At 36.7% G+C, this 21917-nt stretch overlaps 1 protein-coding gene and 1 long non-coding RNA gene across 5 annotated transcripts in view; both read right to left on the reverse strand.

Annotated features, from left to right (window-relative positions):
- The window catches only part of LOC311305915 (uncharacterized protein), a 258116-nt gene that overhangs the window by 165016 nt on the left and 71183 nt on the right, over positions 1-21917 (reverse strand). The window lies entirely within an intron of this gene.
- LOC311305919 lies at positions 18179-21705 on the reverse strand. The gene is made up of 4 exons (XR_014630094.1): positions 21671-21705; positions 20921-21000; positions 19726-20022; positions 18179-19276 (listed from the first exon to the last, which is right to left on the reverse strand). It is a non-coding gene; the product is annotated as an uncharacterized lncRNA (long non-coding RNA).

Raw genomic sequence — 21917 nt, forward strand, 5'->3', positions numbered from 1 at the left:
CAATTTGATAAGAAGATGAAATTGTGGCTTTAAGTAATATTTTTATTTCAGAGGCAGAGAAAGATGGGAAATTTGGCTGAAGGACAACGTTTGGGTTAGCAAACTTTATCCAAACATATGTTACCAAATAAATATGAACAAATATTGCAGTTTTCTATAGCTCAAACAGTAGAGCGTTAGCGCTTGTAACGCCAAAGTCATGGGTTCAATTTCCGAGGGAAAGCAAGAATTGATAAGAATGTAAATGTGTACCTTGAAATGTAAGTCGCTTTGGATAAAAGCGTCTGATAAAAGTAAGAGAATTTTATTATATTAAATTTATGCACGAGATGGGTGTTGTGCATCAAGAGGAGGATGAATATGCTCATGGCGGGAACAAGAGAACGCACAGTAAAACAAGTGGTCAGATGAGTCTTTGAACTTTTTAGTATGGATAATTTGTATTCAGGCCACAAACAAAGACATTTCGGCCTCACAGGTGGGAAAACAGTAAATCCAGGGGGGGAGGGCTAAACCCATTGTCTTCACAGCAGGCTGAGAGGTTATCTAGCTTTGACCTCATCGGTATATGAGGACAGTAAAAGTCCAGGAGGGGTTTATTTGAAGAACTTTATTTGTATTAACCAGCTAGATCTGGTTTACTAAGGGGTTCACATTTGCTGAAAGCCATCGCACAGATGGGAAGATAAATGTTGGGAGGACATTGGGTTTAATTGTGTGCATTGTTTGTATTTTAAGTGTGCTAATAACAAGAATTGTTTTGACAGGAAACGCCGGAGCAGATGTGGCAGCACAGCAGACAAAAGAAAACTATGTGACAATAACCTCAACATTTGTTTTTCTTTACAGAAGATGCAGACTTTTGCGCATGGCATGAGCAAAGTGAAGAAACAGTGCCTAACCCTGTGTAATGCCTAACTTAAAATTTTCATTTTGCAGGATGTCAGGATGGATTGAACCAAACAGAACTGATTCTGTATTGTTTTGTTAACATGAACAACATGGGTTGAATGTTTTTTTTCAGGGGAACAAGGACCCTGAGTGCTATTCAATGAGCAAGAAATTATCCGGTGATATGTTTCAGGTTGAAAATTTCACAGGTCACACCAAAGGGACGACAAGACACGCGCTCACTAACAAAATCACTTAAGGCCTCCATTCGCAGGTGACAGTAGACAGTAAATGACTCATTCCAGTGGGGGTGCGATCGTGATCTAAGGGAAAATCTTGTAAGGATTTGAAAATGATTGAAGGATGTTAGACCTGGGTCCAAGCATCTGACCTAAACTATACCAACCAACATCAACAACCTCACACGCCAGCGCAAAGAATAAAGTAGGGGATCAATGATATGTGCTAGAAACATATCTCCCCTGCCAACGTTGGAAAGAAAAAAAATCCTCTCTACGGCATGCAAAGTGTCATATTGGTGAAGATGGAACGTCCATGAGGCAACGAGATGATCAACATATCTGGAGAAAATGTTGACCAATTAATGGTTGAAGAAAAGTTTTGCGATTTTATTTGATTGAATCAAATTAGGGCTTAGTATTGATATACATGAAGGGTATAACTGTTCTTGAATTAAGACTTGAATTAATTCTATTCTTAAAGATTTAATAGTATAATGGGTTTGATTAGAAAACAAGAGTGAATTTTTTCTATGTTGTTTATCAGAGAATGATAAAGAGGAGGAAATGTTGTGGAAAAATTCATCTTTTCTTTGTATTTTATTTTCAACGATTTAACAAACGAATGCCATGCGTTCTTTGGCTGTATTTTGAGTTTCTTTTATGATATTGATACAGCTGCAGGGTGTGTGTGTGTGAGATTTCAGAGGTAAGGAGATTCCCGTGCTGGGGAGGGGTCAAGGGGGGTCCCTTTTGTTCCTTGTGCTGTGAAGGGTTCAAGGGGGGGTCCCTTTTGTTATTTTTGTTTAGTGGGGGCTGTAGGAGATAGCTTTTGAATAGAACACTATAAAGTAGCTGGTCAACCTCTGCTCTGAGTCTCACTCCGCCTGCAGCTGGACTGTGGATGGACTGGGAACATTCTTGCAAGAATAAATATCTTTTAAGGACAATTTGAATCCTGATGTCTCTTATGCCTGATGCTATTTTGTTAGTTACTTGTTTTTGCCTCAACAATTCTTTTAAGCTTTTTTCTACATGATGTGTCCTCCCAGTTTATGTTGATATCACCCAAAATAATGGTCTCTTTGTTTAAGTTAGATTCTTTCAGTAATGTTTCAAACTTTTCATAAAAAATGGCATCTGAAGAGGGGGAGCGATGTACCACAATGATTGTGAAAGACATTTGTGGTGCAACATGACATCATGACTTTGCGTAAACATACACGCCACTTTCAAGTCAAGTGGCGTGTTATCTATACGCATTTTGAGCTATCCGTGTGTATGTTCACGCCGAAACTAACCGTCATCTTCCGCGTGTATGTGTACGCCGTTAAATGTCCGAGCGAAACGGAGCAAAATGTATATCTACATCTGGGGATCGATATTTTTTTTCCTAGGATGGTAGGGGAAGACTCATAAATGGTATTAACCCCAGTGACGGGTAGGTTTAGGGACGGAGCTGGGGTAGGTCATATTTATACAGTAATGTAACGTTAAGTCAACGGCGTTGATAAACACGCTGAAAAGCGATTATGCGTGTTGATAGCACGCCAAAAATTGAAATACGAATTGGCGTGTCATACATACGCCATTTCATGAGATCAGTCTGTGTGGTGATAGTATAATATTTAAGCCCAAGCATTCTAGTTCATGATCATTCAGCTGTTGAATTTCCTGACACTGAATATTGTTTTTTATGTATATCATAACACCACCACCTTTTGACCCTTCTCTGTCTCTCCTGAACATATTATAGCCAGGGATGTTAAGTGCTGCAGAGGGGGCATTATTATAGAGCCAGGTCTCAGTTAGACAAAGATAATCCAAATTTGAGTTAAGTAACAGGTGATTAACTTGATCTGTTTTTGACATGATGCTTCTTATATTTAAATGCCCACCCAGCAGACCTTTGGGTTTTGCTTTAGGGTCCCAAACTATTTTTGAGTTATTGACAGTTTGAAAGAACGCCCATTTCCGGTGTTTGGCTACCCCTGGATTGAGCCGCTTCCTGGTTACGGTTGTTACCATGGTGACGGAGCGGCCATTCAGTAAAGTTTGTTGTTGTTGTGTGTCCGAATCATGCCTCCCGCTCCCAAGCGAGGCCAAGGTTGTACCATGCTGTTGTCCCACGGACTCACTACTAAAGCTTCCGTCCGACACAAACCCTCGGACCCGGAGTTTCCTCGTGCAGCGTCCCAACAAACCGCCCCGGTACCGCGCCATCCACACCATCACCCGCGCCTCCCCGAACAGCTCGACCACAGTTGACGAGGGGAACAGAGGAAGGAGAGGATCAAGATATTGTGCAGAGGAACACGGAGATGTACCTGAACGTACCTGCAAGGTATGAGTAGCGTGTTTGTCCTCTGCGCGTGGGTTAGCCTCTCCTAGCGTCTTGAAGTGATGCGGACCTGGGCACGGGTGGATGTCTCCGGATAACATCAAACATATGGCGATAATAAGTCCAGTTGTCAGCGGTGATTGATTCGGTGTTGTTGATTTAGTCTTCTTGGTAAACTTATTGTAAAGTAGTGGGTAGACCAAAGTCACAGCCAGTGTATAGGTTCCATAGCCGGTGCTTGCTTTTGCCTAATCATTGTTTGTCCGTTCATATCCCAGATCTTCATATTTTGACGGGTTATCATTTAAATTAAGCAGAGGAAAGATGTTACCAGCCATCCGAACTGGATCAACATGAATAGGCTTTGAAATCTTTGTGAGCAAACAATAGACTAGGAGCACTGTGACAGCCCCTCTCCCACCTGCAGCCATTCTGCTTTCCCAGCAGATATGATCGTATAGTGGTATTTTCTCTGTTGCAATATTACATACCTGCAGTTTATTAAAGACAGGACAGGGATTAATACACTCAACACACTCTCAGTTCTGTGGTCTCTGTGAGGAGTGTGAAAAGATAGAAAAGTGAACCCCTGCCCCCATTAACACCGTAACTGCATCTGCTATTCACTATTTCCAGTACACACGTGACTACAAATACAACATTTTTGACATATAAAGACAATATACTTCGACAAAGTTAACTGCATGATATTATTTGAGCGTAATCCACCCTTTTTAGTAACATTTATTAACTATATTACTTTAGAAACCTGCCGTTCAAAATGGCGCGCGGGCGGCAATTTGAACCAACATATTAAGAGCTAATTAACACAAAACTCAGAATATGCACAAAAATATTAATATTCCAGCGCACTAAGTGACTCAATCCATCATTAAAACACATCATCCACCGATATTGGTCGACATTTTTACTTAATTTCTTAAATCTAAACACTTTACTTCAGAGCTCATTTATAACATACCTGTCTCGCTCAAATCCAAAGCTGTTCTGAGCATTGAGCGCGAGACGCGATTGGATGACTCGGCAGTGGAAATGACGTCACTCAACTATAAAACTTAATACAGCATTTTAAAACAAAAACGTACATTTTTCCTAGATTCTGTTTAGGATACAAACAGTAAAAACGTGTCCAAAAATACAAAAATAAAATAGAAATAGATTTTATATATTTCTGGGAGAAAGGAAAAAAGTTTGCTGGAACGATCAAACTCTAAAACACTACACAGACCCTTGCAACATGAGGCCGTGCATTATCATGCTGCAACATGAGGTGATTGTCGTGGATGGATGGCACAACAATGGGCCTCATGCAGGATCTCGTCACAGTTTCTCTGTGCATTCAAAATACCATCAATAAAATGCACCTGTGTTCGTTTTCCATAACATACGCCTGCCCATACCATAACCCCACCGCCACCATGGGCCACTCGATCCACAATGTTGACATCAGCAAACCGCTCACACACACGATGCCATACACGCTGTCTGCCATCTGCCCTGTACAGTGAAAACCGGGATTCATCTGTGAAGAGAACACCTCTCCAAAGTGCCAGACGCCATCGAATGTGAGCATTTGCCCACTCAAGTCGGTTACGACGACGATGTTGGTGTCTCGTTTACAGGGCTTGTCAAGGAACTCGTTTTTATAGACTGTTGTGGCATTTTCATCCTCAGCACCCTTAAACATGTTCAATTTAATGCAGCAATGATCAGTTTTTTAATCAGCTTAGAGTTAATTCTTCATGCACAGTTCCAGTCACATCAGCACAGCTTATAATGAAAGCAGGCCCACACGACTCTGGAATATAACATTTGATCTATTTAATGCAGCAACTGAACAAAATAAAAATTTGTGCTCCTAAATGAAACATCTGAAGAAATGAGAACATCAGAACAAAGTGGCTTTGATAAAATCCTACATGCTGTTTATCCATGACTCAAATGCTTTTTAGGACACACACTGCAGCTCATCAAACTGACCCTCCTTACGAACATATCCCAGACATTAGAGAACTGAAACATTTCCAAGAATAATTTTCTTGCAATCATTGACTTCTCAGGCAGAGGTGAAAGTCCAAACCAGTATTATCATCTTCACAGCATTTACAACGTCCATGATTTTATGTCTGCAATAAAAGAATGACATTAACTAAAATAAACTAGAATAACAAATGACATTGGGCCCTATCATTCACATGGCGCAATACAGCGCCAACACTGTGCACAAGTGTGTTTTGCTAGTTTCAGCCTGACGCAGTTATCATTTTTATTGTAAATATGTAGTAAAACATAAATTCTTAGGTTTTAAATATTCAAGTAAGCAATGAAAATGCCAGCAAACGGTCGCTTTTATCATGTTTGTTTTGCGATCACGCTGTTTCCAGTGAGTTCTTTCTGATTCGTTTTCTGATAAAACTTCAATTTGTTGGTGAAAAGATGGGTCAGTGTGACGTTGTTCCAGAGAGGCGTGTTACGGGCGTGTTTTAGTGAAGCGCTGTGGAGCTTCTGGCCCGACAGTGGAAACGCAGCAGATTTTGGGCCCGGTACGAATTCGTACGAATTAGCCACCTTTTAATCACGTACGAATTTGTCGTGAGTTGAATGTATCATATTCTGTTAACCACATTATTACATTATTACACGTTATTATTACAATAAATAAAAACTCCACAAGGCATTGCAACCAGTTCTTCTTATTAAAAATTCTTATTATATATACAGTTAATTCACTAATGAAAATACTTGAATAGTGTATTTCCAAAAGGCAATAATGAAAAGTATAGAGTATAGTATATTTTGTTTGCTTAGCAAAACCGATTACAATCAACTGACGTGTGACTCTTAGCAGGACAGCTCTAGCAGTGCCAGAGTATGTTGAACTAGCAAGTTTGTTTTCTCACACAGCTGACAGAAAGTGCTGATGGCAAATATGACAAGAGACCAAAAGTAAAACCAAACACATAATGTGTTTACATACAGCATAAACTGTACAGTTTACATACAGCATAAAAACATTCGACAAACTGAAGAAAAACTGACTTCTGCTTTACAAAAAGCTTTAGCAGATGGCCCGATACTGAAGTGCAAAACTGGAGAGCCTGGAAACATTAAACAAACATTTCATTATAAAAATAGAATTCAGTCTAATAATCCTGCTGTTATTTTTTCAATGAAACACTAAATTACATTTTTTAAGAATCTTTTAATGAAAGCAGCGTTTTATAATAATCAGATTTAATCAGAACTACACTACCCACAAATATAAATGATGAATAATAACAAATTATGAATTCAGCTGGTTTTGCAGCTCAAAAAATGTTAAAACAGTTGTCCTGAGCTAAAATAAGCTGTGACGACGTGCCAGAAGTTAGACAACACACATTTTGTCTCATGGAAGTGCTGAACTGTGCAAGTCTCCACACATGGCTTTAATTTATCTGCCACTCTGTGCTTTACTCAGTTATACATATATTAAACTACATCAGAATTCTGCTCTTTTAAATAGTTTTTAAAGAAATTCCACACACCACGACATTATTTTTTTACAGGCATTTTAAATCAAAAGTTTTTAAATCATAGATTAAAAACAAGTCTTTATTGTGGTTAAAAATTAATGCATTTTAAAGGTTATCATCCTGTCTGTGGTTAATGTTTAATATAAGTTATTGTGCATCTGATTCTTGCGTGTTACAAAATGAAATAAACCTCAAAATTATAGAGATATACAAAGGAATGAAATGTAATGCCTCACAGGACCACAGTGCTGCAAAGCCTGTAAACATATCAGAACAAATATAAAAATATAAAACATATAAAGAAATATATAAACGCATAACCTATTACTTTAGACATATACTTGGATTTACACACAAAACAACACGTAGTGTGGTCCAGAATTCCTTTGGGTAAAGGAGCACTGCGGTGGGACATGTTTATGTTAGGAGCTTGGCAGGACAAACTGGAAAAACAGACTTCTGCTTTACAAAAAGCTTTTCATAGCAGATGGCCATATACTGAAGTGCAAAACTGAAGAGCCTGGAAACATTAAAGAAACAATTCACTATAAAAATAAAATTCAGACTAATAATCCTGCTGTTATTTTTTCAATGAAACGCTAAAGGACATTTTTCAAAGAATCTTCAAACAACTAAAACAACAATTCAAAGTGAGTCCAAAGGCAGACAGCACCATAAAGATCAGATTATGCTGTCACCCTCTCAGTTGCCTGAAAAAAGAAGAAGATAATAGGAGTACATTTGTACTTTTTGTATATCTGCTGCATGCACTTCAATGGGGCTCTGGAAGGTTTTTGATTCGGTCGTAAAGAACCCTTTATGCCAAAAAGGTTCTAGATGAGGAGAAATGTCTACAATGATTGCTTTGCAAAATGCGATTATGTTTATGAGCTGTTTAATTCATATAGTTTAATTAAAATGAAAAATGAAGTAATACAAGATAAAAATAATTACAAAAAAAAACCCATAAAAGTATCCCATGATGGTTGTTCTGTTCCGTGTATTAGAATTCTGAGTATTTCTATTAGTTTGAGTTTGTGATTAATAAAGACTGCTGCATATAGATCTTGTTTCTTCTCTGCTGCAACCAGGAACCATGACACATATTTTATATGTTCCCCTACTAGTCCTCCACCTCACACATCTCAGGCACCACTCTGTCTGAGTCACTAGTTCACATGAATGATTGGTGATGGAATGAAGAAACACGCCTGGAGAAATGGAAACAGGAGCCACGATTCAGAGAAGTGAAAGAAAAGAAAAGCTTATTTCACATAAAGCTGTGCATGTCTCAAGCATGTTCACAAACTAAACGAGTGAATCGTTATATAGAGAGCTAAACTACTCGAAACGAACAAATACTCGAAACGAAAAATGTGTCAAAAACACAGGAACAGAACAAACAAACATAAGACGAGAACGGACCAGGAACTGAACTGAAACAAAATACACAGAACAAACCAATCAATGAAAAGAACAGGTCTGCAAATTAATTAAATTATGAAAAAAACATGAAACAAAACCCACCCTATACAGAAACAAACACCATATTATTCATATTTACATTTAGATTTATTAATGATTAATTTAAATGTACATTGATATAAATATTTTGTTTTAAACTGTGTTGTTTGTTTCAAGAAATATAGTGTAAAATAAGTTTTTAAGTTAGTGGTTTTATGTGTGTAACCCTCTTCGTCTGTGTGCTCCCCCAAATGTCTCTGCGTTGTGTTTGGATGATGGTTGAATGAGGAGGACACAAATATCGTTGTCGTCACAGCAGTGAAGCTTATTTATTGGGCTCTTCTGCATCAGCCACTTTTCACAAGGAAAATAGAACTGTTAGTTACTAATATCAAAAATAAAAATGCATACAATATCACAAAACAATACAATACAGTTCTAGCTGCAGTTATATTAAGCCTTCAATAACAGGGGTTCTCAAAGACTGGAAAAATAACTTTCCACATATGACAATTAATGTTAAATGTCACATGCATCCAAAATACAAAGACTATAACCCAAAATACTCAGATAAATGTTAAACACAATACAATATACAGAAAAATATACCCCATCACATGGAAGGTAAAACCCATTAAATAATATCAGAAATACAAAACCATCCGTCGCAAATAACTGTGCAAATATGTTAGTTAACATCTTTAACAGCAATATATTTATTCAAATAACATGGATGGCCAATATAATTAAAGAAATGTAATAGATGTAACAGAGAACATCTTACCTTTTCACAAGGAAAATAGAACTGAATTAACAACAGCTCCACCCATGTGAAGAAGGGCTCACTCACACAGTGAAACACTCATAGAACACAGCGCCCCCCCCCTAAGGCTGGGAGAAACATATTACATCTTCCCTACATGTGTATATCTTACTGGCCATCATTCAGTTGTATTATATGTGTATTATATCAGCTGTTGGCCACCTTGCAGTACAGTGGTTAATCAGCAGACAATGAAAAAATCATGTTGATCAGTGAATGCACAATAAACATTTACAATTAAATGAAAATATGACATTATTTGTTTAAGTTTTGAAATCATTCAGTTTTTCCATCTGCTCTGACTGCTAGACTGCAAATCGTTTCTCGTTTGTGGAGGACTCAAAATGACTGATTGAATTCAACACTTGATTATAAGTGATGCATGAGTGATTTGACACTTGACAGTTGTTTGCTTTTATCAGCTGTAGGATCATTTAGTTTTCTTTCTCAGAACAGTAAACCTGTCACTCAAACAGAAGAGTATATGGTGGTAAAGGTTAGACAAGATCATGGGTTTCGATTCTTGGGGAATGCATGAACAGATTAAATGTAAACCTTGATTGTAAGGCGCTTTGGATAAAAACATCTGCCAAATTCGTAAATATAATTCAGAAAATTAATCTCAAGGTCGATCTAAACTTATAATAAAATCATTCTACCTTCAAATCTCTTATCACCTGCAAAAAAAAAAAAAAAAAAAAAACACAACAACAACAACAATGTATATCTAAAATTTAACTGCACAAAAAGTTCATCCAATGGAAATGAATTAATGCTGAACTTAAACTGGACAATGACTTTCCTCTATCTCTGCTGTACAGCCGAAACAAACTTTGTTGCATTATTTTCCTGTTATCACTGTAAAGCTGCTTTGAAATGAAACAATCTGTATTTGTAAAAAGCGCTATATAAATAAAGATGACTTGACACATAACAAATAAATAAGGCGTATATTCAGATGATCTCTGTGCAACCACCCTTCACCCACTTTACTAGTTTTACTGGTAGCCGACTGTAATTTACCCATCATCATGTGGTGATAAAAAAGTTTTCAGATATTCATCTTTAGAGAGTATTACAAGATATATAATAATGCACTTTTTGTGACTGTCACTTTAAATGCAAATGAGCTGCTGCTCCCGGCACAGAGGGCGGAGTTTCAAGAACTTGTGTCCTGAAAATTTCAAAAACTTTTAGCCTTTTATGCTCAAACCGGAGTCGGACAAAGATGGAGAGACTCAAGAAGAAGTGACAACATGTAGACAACATTTCTGAACGGTTAGTTGATGAATTTATGTAGATCACATTTTCTGGTTTTTGGTCTTGGAAATTGCTGTTGTTATCATCATGTTTATGGCACAGAAACATCCTCCTCTGGAATCCACAAGATTGGCTGTAGTTTGGTTTCTTTTTGTAAATGATTGTCATTATGATGATGATGATGATGAAGATGAAACAGCCTGTAACTGCAGCGATGACAGCGTTCTTAGATCCAAAACCATTTTCTGTTCCAGGACTCTTCTTTTAAATAAAGCAATTAAAGGGTTAGTTTACCCAAAAATGAAAATTCTGTCAGTAATTACTCACCCTCATGTTGTTCCAACCCCGTAAGACCTTCGTTCATCTTCGGAACACAAATTAAGATATTTTTGATTAAATCTGAGAGCTGGCTCACTCCTCCATAGGCTTCTAAGACACTATAACTTGCTGGCCCAGAAAATGTATTAAAGACATCGTTAATATAGTCCAAGTGACTACAGTGGCTCAATCTTAAGTTTATAAAGCGACGAGAATACTTTTTGTGCACAAAAACAAAGAAAAATAACGACTTTATTCCACTTTTCATTTCCTTCTCTCTGGGCCTCGAGTCTTTTCACGTAGTGTTTAAAGCAGAACTCGGCAACTCTAGCGAACTCTAGTCACTTCTTCGCTGATTTTCCCTTTTGTTGTCGCATGTTTTCCCTTCGAGCTCCCCCTACAGCTGTGGGAGGGTGTATATTTCACAACACAGTCGTAAAAAACTCACTTGCGGCGGACTCCTCCCCCTCTCTACCGCTGCTCATGTGCGTTTGTTATGATCGGAGCAAGCCAACTGTATCGTGTGGAGCTATGTCTACCGAGGTGGGTAATACATCATACATGCGTGTGTGTTTATGTCGAATTGCCGTAAAGCAATTCGTGTTTCGCGCTCGTTCTCGCTTCCAATTTCTATCTTGCTGGGACGGTAGTCCCCAAGTTGCAAGGTTGGTTTTCCGCCTGGGAACGCTGGGGGGAGCGGGGAAAGTCACCAATATCACCAGAACAGGTTGTTTAACCATCCAAATGATTTCTAGACAGTTTTATTACGTTAAAAAAGTTACCAAGTTCTGCTTTAAGCGTAGCGCGTCTGTGTTGCACTTCACCACGTAGGCTCACTATTGGGCGACGCTGGTCATGTGTGTGATACGTGGTGACGTGCAACACAGACGCGCTACGCTTAAACACTACGTGAAAAGACTCGAGGCCCAGATAGAAGGAAATGAAAAGTGGAATAAAGTCGTTATTTTTGTTTGTTTTTGCGCACAAAAAGTATTCTCATCGCTTGATAAACTTAAGATTGAGCCACTGGAGTCACTTGGACTATATTAACGATGTCTTTAATACATTTTCTGGGCCAGCAAGTTATAGTGTCTTAGAAGCCTATGGAGGAGTGAGCCAGCTCTCAGATTTAATCAAAAATATCTTAATTTGTGTTCTGAAGATGAACGAAGGTCTTACGGGGTTGGAACAACATGAGGGTGAGTAATTACTGACAGAATTTTCATTATTGGGTGAACTAACCCTTTAAAATAATAGTTTTTAAATCATAAAGTCAACTTCAGCCTTTTAAACATCAGACAGTCAGATTCTCCACACAAACTTCACAAAACATTTCTGCTGCTGAGAATCTGATCAAACTGATTTCTTGACAGACAGACCAGATCTAAACATCTCTAAATCAAATATCTAGAGAGATGCATCTGTTTGGAGACCATGATCATACATACGTTTCCTTCTTAGACCTTAGACTATAAAATAATTTATTCACAGGTGAGTTTTAAAATGATAAATATTCTGACAAGAGACTAAAGAGCAGTTTTCTGTGTTCCATAAGTAACTCAATAATCAATGTTATAGATTTCTTCAATGAAAGGCCCAGATTTTATGGGCTCTGTTTACAGATTTTAACCCACTGTTACTAGATTGAAAATAAAAATACATTTGTAAACATTTATTGAATTATAAACAAAAGTCACGGTCAGGTTGCAGGAAGGCAGACGGAGACAAGGATATAATTCCAAAACGAAGGTTTATTGGTAAAGAAACACAGGACGGCAGAACAGGTAGCAACACACACTAAAATGTAACGGAGATCAGACCAAGACTGACAGAACAGACAGAACTTAAATACAAACACAGATTACACTGATTAACAGAACACAGGTGATACAGATGACGATGATGACTAAACAGGTGATACAACTGAACTGATAATGACAGTAACCATGGAAACGAAGGAGTGGCAGGAAAAGAACAAAGGAGAGCAGGAACCAATCAAAATACAAACTGGAAGTCCAAACATACACTGACACGTGACAACAGCAGTATTATATATGGTACATATGTTCACAGTGAATTCATCTGATCTCGTTCCTTGATTTGTTTGGATAAAGAATCTGAAATTTTCTGTCATTTGTGTAGGTGGAGTGAAAGGGCATGTGAAGCTGTTTCTCTGTTCACAGGAGCCCTGAGGAAACTCTTCTCTACAGATTTCGGAGTCATTATATTTCTCAGGATACTGAAACTTATACAATTTAATGCAGCTTTCAGAGTTCTTCAGAGAGACGCTGCAGTTGAAAGTTACTTCTTTCCTCACAGTTCCAGTCACATCCTCACAGCTTACACTGATGTCATCTGAAAAATAACAACAAAAAAAAACAGAGTATATCATATAATACAGCAACTGACCAATAATAATAATCTTTTTAAAAATAAACATGTATATCTTAGTAAACTTGTAACATATCAGGCTTCTTGTCATGGTGTCAATCATAATAAACACATAGTGACTCTTTCATTAGAGAACCTATTCATCAATAAAACCACTGCATTATGTGTTTTTGTTCATTAGAGTTTGAACAGGATTTAATATCTGGTAATTGGAGGGTCACATATTGTATTATTTACAATTAATTATAGTTTATTCAATAGTAATATATACACTACAGTCTCTGCATGCAACACCCTGACTGTTTCTTTAATCATGTGCATCAGAGTCAGTTGAGAAACACAAGATCATGTAGTCTTGACTGAAAATTTGATTTTCTGCTTCTCTGTATGAACACATTATATTACTTAAAAGAGTGTGAGTGTATAAACATAAATTAGCAGAAAATGCATTGCTCCCTGGATTTCGCTCTATTGTTCATAATTGTTCAAATAGTAAATCTGAATTTTAATCCCTGGAAGGATGAAATAGGGGAGACCGGGGACAGTTGCAACACTTTTTGCATTTCTCTCAGTTACTCAGAGACTATTTGGACTAGACCAACCAAATTTGTATATATTAAACTTGCATCTGTCTGCTAATTACCCATACCATTTAAAGATGATTATATATTACATATCGTTCACAGTATTTATTTGAATGGAAGAAGTCAGATGTTGCAACTGACCCCGACCCAGGGGACGGTTGCAACACAACCCAGGGACGATTGCAACACGTTAAAATGAGCATATAATTCTGAAAATATTAACTGTTTTAGGCCTACTATAATATTATAGTATTATTTATTTCAATAATATTATTGTAGCCTATAATTAATTAATTTAGTCATATTTATCAAATAACAGTTATTGAGGTTTTTTTTGTTTTTTGTTGTTGTTTATGTGTAGAGCCTATATAGGCCTACATAGATTCAGTGTGCAGGTGCTACAGATGCTATTCAATCTCTCCATATTTCAGTGTCAGACAGGAAGAATTGAACAATTTGCAATGCAACAAACCTTTATTAAACATGTAATTTATAACTTGTTGCAACTGTCCCCAACCCTATCAGCCATGACAGAACATCATGTGCCTGCTAGACACACTGACTTTGACACATGCTAACCATGTCACTTAGAAGTCAACAAAACAATAATTCAAACTAAGTAAGTTTTGATTAATTCATACAACATTTCTGGACCGTATGACAAAAAATATATATCTCATGAAAAAATTTACTTTCATACCTCCAAAACAAGTTTTGTTCAATAAATGCAGCAGCAGATGTTGAATATGTCTACTGTCTTCTTAGTGGGGGGAGGGTCTAACTGTGCATATGAGTGTCATCACTCTAGCTTGTTTCTGATTGGAGAAAAATGACATGTTGCAACCATCCCCATGTTGCAACTGTCCCCGGTCTCCCCTACTCAGAGCCATAAACACTTGGACTGACCTAGATACACCTGCAAAATGAGCAACTTGTGTTATGATATCTATTAACACGTTTTTTTCTTCATTATATTATATTTATTCCCTCCTAAAAATTCTCACGCACACTTTCAGGGAAAGTTTATTCTCTTACGATTAACTTGACAGACAGCAGTAAAAGTCCAAACTAGAATGAACAGTTGCACTGCATTTACAGCATTCATGCTTTTGATTCTGCAACAGAAAAAAACATAAAGTTGCATCAAGAGTGAAACTTAAAGAACAAGGACTAACAAGCAACAACTAAATTAGAGACGATATACTGTAAACTCAGTAGCCTATGTCATAATTTAATTAAATCATTTAGCGAGATTTCACACAACATAACGAATCATGCATTTATTTAGAGGGGTTGAAGAGACTCACGAGTGTAAAATACAAACACAATATTTACTACAATAAAGCACAGAGAACACAATGAAAAAGATCCTGAAAATGAATCTACAGAGCCACGACAGAAATTGAACTTGATGATATAGCCTACATATTTTTCTATTGCATTGTAGGCTATTCTCTGGCTGAACGCAAAAACAAATAGAATCAACACCGTCACACTGATAAGACAAAATTATCACAAACACGTAGAAAAACAGTTTTCTATTAGCCTATTTAAAAATCTGCAAAATGTGTAAATCACAGAATACAAAAATACCATGTACTGAAGATTGTCCTGTGGCTGGTTATGGATTAGTAGCTAAATATAAAGGATATTATTCTCCTGTTGAGAGAGAGTTATTGCTCACCTCTGGTCTGTATGTCTTCAGCGCGTGAGTTCATTCACGGCTATCAAAATACAGGCAAGGCCTACAAAATGAACGGCTGTCTGTGTTCTGAGAGCAACCGAGACATTTTGAACCGAAAAGTGCGGTTGCTCTCAGAACACAGAGCCATTCATGTCGAGTCAGCAGTCGGTGCTGCCAGTAACGACTTGCAAACCTCCCCTTCAAGACGTAGGCTAATGCTGCAGTTTTGCTGTTCTATAGGCTATGTCAAATAATAGTGGAGAAATCGACAGGGTCGTATAGCCTCTCTGTTTGTTGCTGGAACACAAAAACGTTTACGAATTTCAGGCGGTTTAACAGCACTCGTCAATGGTGCAATTTTTCATTTGATCGGTTCATGAAAAGGTTTATTCCACCCCCTTCAATCCGACTGAAATTTCAATCGTTTTGAGCATTTTTATTCTGATTGAGGTGTTGACATGGAGCATTTTCATTCTGATTGGACTTTTAAACTGGTTATAATCGGAATACAATGCTACATGTAAACGGGGCTAAGGTCAAAACAATTGAGATGACCAATCAAGTCAAAGAAGGCTTCTTAAGTTCACAGAAACCGAACGTGAATTCCAGCGCGACGCTTAAGCGGAATATTGCAAAATATTTTTAATATGCAAAAAATATTGACATTGCATATTAAATAGTGTAACACATCGATGACATTGGTAGCTAAACAGAAAGGGAATCCGAGAACGGTAAACAAACAATATGATCTTTTTTTTTTTAATAATCAATTTGACCTATTTGACCCTTGTTGTTATTACGGTAGTATTATATATTTTTAAATGAAAAGATATTTGCAAATAGGTCAAATTGATTATTAAAAAAAAAAGATCATATTGTTTGTTTACCGTTCTCGGATTCCCTTTCTGTTTAGCTACCAATGTCATCGATGTGTTACACTATTTAATATGCAATGTCAATATTTTTTAATAAATTTATATATGTAGCCTTGAATATACAGTAGGCTATGTAATGGTTCTACAATGCAGAACCCCCTGATCAATGAGGTGTTGTTGCTTAATTTGTAAACTTGAACACATTTTTTTCTTTGTGAGGCACATTGTTTAGTAAAGCTGCTTTTGAACAAAAAAGTGATATTTAAAACAATCATATTCATTTGAGTAACCCTTATCCACCCATGAGAACCTACCACTGCAAAATCTCTCCCTCATCAAAGCTAAACAGGTGTTGCCTTACAACACGTGACCGTATTCTACACCCTACCCTACACCTGAACTTATGTGTGTATAAACTGTATTTATATACAGTATGTGTGTGTATACAGATGTTAATGCTTCAAACATACTGTATAGCTGTTACATTTTTAAGAAATATATTATCTTTTGTTATAATGAATGCTGTCTATCAATTATTGTGTCATTTGAGACCTTAAAGTGATTATTCACCCAAAATTGTAAATTCTGTCATCATTTAATCACCCTCAAGTTGTTCAAAAACCTGTATAAATGTTTTTGTTCTGCTGAACACAAACAAAGATATTATGAAGAAAGTTTGTTCCCAGGCCACTTTGGGGCACCATTTTCCTAGCAAAAAAACAACAAAAAAACCACGGAAGTCAATAGTGCACAGATCTGTTCAGTTTCCCACATTCTTCAAAATCTTCATTCTTATTTGTGGGCGAACTTTCACTTTAATGTCAAATCCCTTCAGAATTAAAGGTGCTCTAAGAGATGTTGGGTGACGACGTCACTTCTTGTTGACGTTCGAGCTACACAGGAACAAATGTCCACTGGTGAGCAGTCCTCAAAGACAATCTACACATTAAAACAAAATGTCTGTCATTTCACATTTAGGACACTACTTCAAAACAACACAGAAAATGAAAAAGCTGAGAGCAGGCTGATCAGGTAAGTAGTATAGGCATCGGGTTCGAACGTCAATCCAACTTTCATTTCCAACCAAAATCCAACACTCTGCAACCAAAATCATCCCCTGACTGACGTTACTACTTTCCACTCAAGGACCTTGACAAAAATGTAGTGGAGTAAAAAGTATGATGTTTGGTTGGTAGTGAAGTTAAAGTTTCCAGAAAAAAAAAAATACTCAAGTACAGACACTCAAAAAGTGTACTTAAGTACAGTACTCAAGTTGTACTTTGTTACTGCCCACCTCTGATTGGTGTGGAGTAAAAAGGACGAGATTTGTCTTTCAAATATAGTGAAGTTAATGTAAAAAGTTTCCAGATATAATAATACTCAAGTAAAGTACAAATAAAGTCAGGCAGACGTTGGATTTTGGTTGCAAATGAAAGTCGGGTTGACGTCAGACCCGACCAACGTTGGAGATGACGTCAATCTGACGTTGGATTCTGACATCAACCTGATTTTCATTTTCAACGTTGGATTTGGTCTTCTAAATGCGAAATGTATCATTGTTTTGGAGCACACTAGCTTATAGATAACAGTAAGGCTAACATATTCATACTAAAAGCAAAAAAACTTTTCATAGAACTTTAAATAGGGCACTATTTGAGGGAACGGCCATTTGGGTGTCTGAAAGCATTGTGGACGTAATTGAGTGCAAAAAAGCAATAAATCCCCAATGCAAGGTTTCTTTTCATTTCTTTTTTTATCAGACAGTGGTGCAAATTACAGTACAAGCTCCTTTAATGTTTCAAGCACTATAAGCAGGAAACAGAATGCACTCTCGCCAAAACAGTATTTGGTCACAATCAGCTAAAAAACTGAAAAGCATATCTTGTGTTATAAAAGTACAACATTTATTGAAAAAAGTTAAATAAAACTTGTGCAGGGATTAGTTTCCAGGACACGCATATTTCATAACTGGACAGTAGTGAGACTTACGACACAAATCGGCACAATGCCTTGTATCGCCTCATTTGTACATGACATCTTAACATTACATGCCAAATGATTTTATCTCATTATAACAACAGAAACCACTTAAAATACTCTGTCATGGCATAAATTATAGTCATACAGATAAGAGTAAGACATCATCGAAATAGTCTATTTTTATGTACACTCACAATAAAAACAAAGCATTGTGCTTTTGTAAAATAAAGAAGACAAAAAGGATGATGCTTTCTGGCATCCCAGTTTCCTTTCCGTGAATTTAGAGGAACGCGTCACAAAAATGTATCAAAACTCAGCTTATATAGGCTACTTGCAAACTCTTGCATGAAATATGAACTCTTGGCCCTGTCCCGAATGACACCCTAAACACTGACGGTCTTCCTACGAGTCCCCACTTTCGTGACGTAATTCAGCTGTGACTTGCTTTGCATCGAGGGTGCATATCGACTGCAATGGCAAGCGAGCACCCTTCTGATATAGATATAGTTTATGGAGTTCCTATAAAGTTTGTGTCTTTCTTGATCTTCACATTTAAAGTCAAACAAAACTCAGTGTTTTCGTACTGCTGAGTCAGTGACATTAGAAAGATCCTGGATTTTGCTCTTGGAAATCGCTGTTGTTATCATCATGTTTATGGCGCAGAAACATCCTCTGGAATCCGCAAGGTTTGCTGTAGTTTGGTTTCTTTTTGTAAATGATTGTGATTATGATGATGATGATAAGGATGATGAGGATGATGATAATTGATGTAATGACAGTGTTCTTAGATCCAAAAACCTTGTCTTGTTTAGGACTCTCCTCTGATCCAGTACTCCGCTCTGTTACTGAACCCGCCACTGTTGTTGATAGAAATATTTGTGTATCTGGATCTGAAAAAGTGCAATTAAAAGAATTGTTTAAATCATAAAGTCACCTTCAGCCTATCAAACATCAGTCAGATTCTCCACACAAACTTCACAAAACATTTCTGCGGCTGAGAATCTGATCAAACTGATTTCTTGACGGAGAGACCAGATCTAAACATCTCTAAAATCAAATATCTAGAGAGATGCATCAGTTTGGAGACCATGATCATACTGTACATCAGTTTCCACCTTAAACTCTAAAATAATTTATTCACAGGAGATTTTTTAAATGATAAATATTCTGACAAGAAACTAAACATCAGTTTTCTGTGTTCCAGAAGTAACTCAATAATCAATGTAATAAATTTCAAGTTTACTGTTCTCTGTTAACAGATTTTAAACCACTGTTAGTAGATTGAAAATACATTTGCAAACATCTATTGAATTATAAACAGCAGTATTATATACGGTACCTGTTATATCTACAGTGAATTGATCTGATTTGAATCCTTTATTTGTTTGCACAAAGAATCTGAATTCTCCAGTCATTACTGTAGTTGAACTGAAACTGCATGTGAAGCTGTTTCTCTGTTCACAGGAGTCCTGAGGAAACTCTTCTCTACAGATTGAGGAATCATTATATTTCTCAGGGTACTGAAACTTATACACTGTCATGTTGCATTCAGAGTTCTTCAGAAAGACGCTGCAGGTGAAAGTTACTTCTTCACTCACAGTTCCAGTCACATCCTCACAGCTTACACTGATGTCATCTGAAAAATAACAATGTATATCATATAATACAGCAACTGAATAATGATGAAGATCTGGTTTTTGTTACATCTCAGTAAACTTTTAACATATCAGACTTCTTGTGTTTGTGTCTACGTCAGTCATATAATGAACATTTATCTATGAACCTATTCATAAATAAAACCACGGCATTATGTGTTTTTGTACATTCAATTTTTAATAAGATTTAATTTCTACTAATGGGAGGCTCACATTTTATTATTTATTATGAATTATTTTTTATTTTATTTATTTTTAACCAGGAAGGTCCCATTGAGATACAATATCTCTTCTACCAGGGAGTCCTGGTCAAGATAGTCAGCACAAGACAAAAATACAAAGTAGTACATAACACAACAGAATAAACATACAAAAAATGTCCATATCTGAAAGACAATACAAACCTTAATCAATTACTAAACCATTTACACCGTTCTATAAAAACAGACTTTAAAATGTTTTTAAACGAAGTGAGAGATGGTACATATTTCATGTGTAATATACCTTGGAGCTCATTCCATGCATAAGGAGCATAGTTAGAGAAGGCTGATCTACCTAATTCTGTGTGCATCAGATCAAACACAAGATCATGTAGTCTTGACTGAAAATGTGATTTTGTGCTTATCTGTGTGAACACATTATTTTATGTGTTAAACACCTAAAATGCACTGCTCCCTGACTCTAATGGATTTCCCTCTCTTGTGTTAATCATTCAAAATTAATTGTTCAAACACTTGGACTGAACTGGATAAACTTCAAAAGGTTTAAAGAGCCACTTGTGCTTTAATCAAATTTGACCTTTTTTTCGTCATGATCTTAGATTTATTCCCTCCTCAAAATTCTCACACACTCTTTCTAGGGGAAAGTTTATTCTCTTACCATCAGCTTGACAGACAGCAGTAAAAGTCCAAACCAGAATGAACAGTTGCACTGCATTTACAGCATTCATGCTTTTCATTCTGCAATAGAAAACAAAAAGCCACATGGACTACTTTTACGATGGTTTAAAGTAGTTTGAAATTCTTTTAAAAAATGTTTTACTCCTTCATGCTTCAGGAAACACCAACATCTTCTGATGCATATTTAGGTGACTTGCATGTGTATTTTATATAATGCAGAGAATAATAGCACAGTCAAATCTTTTCTTAACTTCAAGCCTGAGGAAACGCCCAACTTCTTCAATATGTCACAATTAATTTTGCATGGTTTCACACAACAATGAGGTGTTGAAGGCAAGAGTGCAAAATACTACCGCAAAACCACACGATTTATTACAATAAACCACAGAGAACACAATGAAAAAGATCCATTCATAATAATATTGTTGATGAATCTACAGAGCCACGACAGAAATTGAACATGATGAAATAAAATTGCATTGTCTTCACTGGCTGAACGCAAAAAGAAATCCAAATATAACTCTGTAGTAAACACTGCAACATTATTCAGACAAAATTATCACAAAAAAAAAAGAGTTTTCTATTTTCATAGGCATTTTGAAATATCTGTAAAATGTGTAAATCACAAAATACAAAAACATCATGCATTTACTAAAGATTGTCCTGTGGCTGGTTATGGATTAAATATAAAGGATATTATTTTCCTGTTGAAGAGAGAGTTATTGCTCACCTCTGGTCTGTATGTCTTCAGCACGTGAGTTCATTAACTCTGACTCTGTACAGCTCAGTTTAGTGTATAAATAGAGGCTACTCAACTCTCACTTTCATACAGCAATTCATGTTGCTGTATTTCTCCAGCTGAGAGCGTGCCTCTGAAATCACAGAGGTTATAATAAAGTTCAGATTTTTTCACATTTAAGATTATTTACAAGTTTTTTAAGAAGGCACAGCCAATAAGCGCGCTCTTCACTGCATGA

The sequence above is a fragment of the Rutilus rutilus genome, assembly GCF_951802725.1.
Source record: "Rutilus rutilus genome assembly, chromosome: 16".
In the NCBI taxonomy this organism is placed as follows: Eukaryota; Metazoa; Chordata; class Actinopteri; order Cypriniformes; family Leuciscidae; genus Rutilus; species Rutilus rutilus.